Genomic DNA, 2,500 nt, shown 5'->3' with positions numbered 1-2,500 from the left:
TCCTCCTGGGGGGGCGCTGAGCTCCAGACGCTCATATATATATATATATATATGTATATATAAGTATATTTAAATGAGCTGATACATGGTTAAACCTCATTGGCTCTTACCAGTGTCTCTCTGTGTGGACTTCCTCCACAGCAATCCCACCAATCAGTCCCAAAACCTCCCAGTTAGACAGGAAATGACCTCAACATATTCTTTATAAATCTTTACACTCATTCCCTGAAAGAACCGAGCAGGTCTGACTTGTTGCACCGTCCACATCGTGTCTGTGTGTGTCTGTATGTGTGTGTGTGTGTGTGTGTGTCTATGTGTGTGCGTGAGTGTGTGGTGTATGTGTGTCTGTGTGTGTGTGTCTATGTATGTGTGTCTGTGTGTGTGTCTATGTATGTGTGTGTGTGTGTGTGTGTGTGTGTGTGGTGTATGTGTGTGTGTGTGTGTGTGTGTGTGTGTGTGTGTGTGTGTGTGTGTGTGTGTGTGTGTGTGTGTGTGTGTGTGTGGTGTGTGTGTGTGTGTGTGTGTGGTGTATGTGTGTCTGTGTGTGTGTGTGTGTGGTGTGTGTGTGTGTGTGTGTGTGTCTGTGTGTGTGTGTGTGTGTGTGTGTGTTTTTGTGACTGATGGGAACAACAATCTTTGAGTATTAAACAAGAAACAAGCTACAATGTAAGTGTAATTGTCCAGCTTGTATTTACATTCACAAAAGTGGTCGTTTTGATTATTATTATTATGATTATTATATTTTTTTTAAACATAAAAACATCCAAGATATTTGCGTTCGCTAAACCCACCAGACTCCATGTAAATAATCAGTCATTTTATCATCATAAAACACACTTCATTCAAAGTCGACAGAAACTAAATAAAACGATTAAAAGCCGTTTTGGACCGTCTTTGCACTTCGTCAACCATCACAACTCTAGTTTTGGTTGAAATAAACACACAGTTTACAGATTTACATGTGAGAATATGTTGGCTCTATACACGCTAAAAGTACTGTTTTTTTAAATGGAGTCTGGTGGGTTCAGCGCTAGCAACCTTGGAGCTGTTTCTGGTTAAACAAATGGTCTTAAAGAGGTTTAAAAAAGGTCTATCTCTGTAGGGATTCTTTCCATAATGTTGTCAGATACTAATCTGAGCCTGTCAGTGGCAATAAAAACACATTTTAGTGGATCAAATGGTCCCATAAAAGCACACCAGATTTGTTTCTACTTTAAAACTAATGAGAGCTCGACATCTGGCGGAGGAAAGTGGGAAGTACACAGTTATTATGATGTGTATGTTATAAATGCACTTGATCTCCTGCTTTCTATTCTCTGCGGCTTCAAATCTAAACGGAAACTAACCTGCTGTGTGTGTTTACTGTACGCTGCCACTTCTCTGTCCTCCGGGCTTTTAACACCAAACTGCTGCTGAAAACCAAAAGGCTGCAGGTATGTTAGCAGTTAGCTCCTCGGTTAGCTGCTAGCTGTTAGCGTCCGCAGCTAGCAGCTACAAACGGCTAGGTCCTGGCCGTTAGGACCCATCGGGAAGCGGATGCTGCTGCTGCCTACGCACTAGCTTAGCTAGTTTATGAGACCCGTTGGTTGAATTAGGCGATAATAATGTTACATTTAGTTTGTCAAGACAGTTGAACACAAACACATAACGGAGAAATAAGCTAACTGCGTTGATAGGAAGCTAGTAAGCAGTTAGCGCTCAGTGCGAACCAGTTTAAATGTCGCGCTGTTTTAGTAACTTAACGGTTTAAACGTGACAGTTGACGCTAACTGACCCAGGCTCTTCCATACCAATTACATTTTTAGGCACAGCTCCCGAGCCGTCTTGGGAATTGGGAAGCACATAAGCTAAATGAATGTAACGTTTAAATACAAATTGAGCATCAAAACTAACTAAATGCGCACCTAAGTCTTTCACAAACTAGGGAACACACTGTAAGTCAACGGAATTAACAGACTAGCTACTAGCTCTGTTAGAGTCCCACACTCGTAACTGTTAAAATGAACATTTAGAAGATAATGTGAAGTAAAACACTACAAGGACTGAAAAACTGTACTGTTGTTATCTTTAAATAGGGAAAGTGATCTCTCTGTCTTCACAAGCGTTGGTGGTATAGTGGTGAGCATAGCTGCCTTCCAAGCAGTTGACCCGGGTTCGATTCCCGGCCAACGCAGTCTTTGCGATTATAAACAGGATTTTAAAAGTGCGTTTTAAAGACAGAGGAGACGTTTAGAGATGAAGTATTCAAACTGTAGTAAACTGAGGATAAATAAAGACTAAAACCTTCAAGAAAAAAACTAAACTGAATCTATACCGTGTGTTCCCATGATTTATGGTAAGGTAAGGTGGGGGGAAAAAAAAGCAGTTTCAAATAATTTTGGACATATCTATCTAAAACATTGGAAAAGCTAGAGCAAGATAACATAAATAACACGCAAAAAGCTTAAAGACAAAACTTGTTAAACGGGGGCACCGACTATAATCATTATATCTGAGTTGA

General features: G+C 40.5%; 1 protein-coding gene and 1 non-coding gene across 3 annotated transcripts in view; both read left to right on the top strand.

Annotated features, from left to right (window-relative positions):
• Positions 1 to 1,263: 1,263 nt before the first annotated feature.
• The window catches only part of LOC144513546 (PRELI domain-containing protein 1, mitochondrial-like), a 4,952-nt gene continuing 3,715 nt past the window's right edge, over positions 1,264 to 2,500 (top strand). For both annotated transcript variants that reach the window (XM_078244649.1, XM_078244648.1), the window contains exon 1: positions 1,264 to 1,433. The gene's annotated coding sequence lies outside the window, so the exon portion shown is untranslated. The remainder of the gene's footprint in view (positions 1,434 to 2,500) is intronic.
• trnag-ucc (transfer RNA glycine (anticodon UCC)) lies at positions 2,102 to 2,173 on the top strand. Its single transcript has one exon. It is a non-coding gene; the product is annotated as a tRNA-Gly (tRNA).

This window comes from Sander vitreus, unplaced genomic scaffold (genome assembly GCF_031162955.1).
Source record: "Sander vitreus isolate 19-12246 unplaced genomic scaffold, sanVit1 ctg273_0, whole genome shotgun sequence".
In the NCBI taxonomy this organism is placed as follows: Eukaryota; Metazoa; Chordata; class Actinopteri; order Perciformes; family Percidae; genus Sander; species Sander vitreus.
The sequence above is the reverse complement of the archived record's forward strand: the minus strand, read 5'-3'. Positions and strand labels throughout refer to the sequence as shown.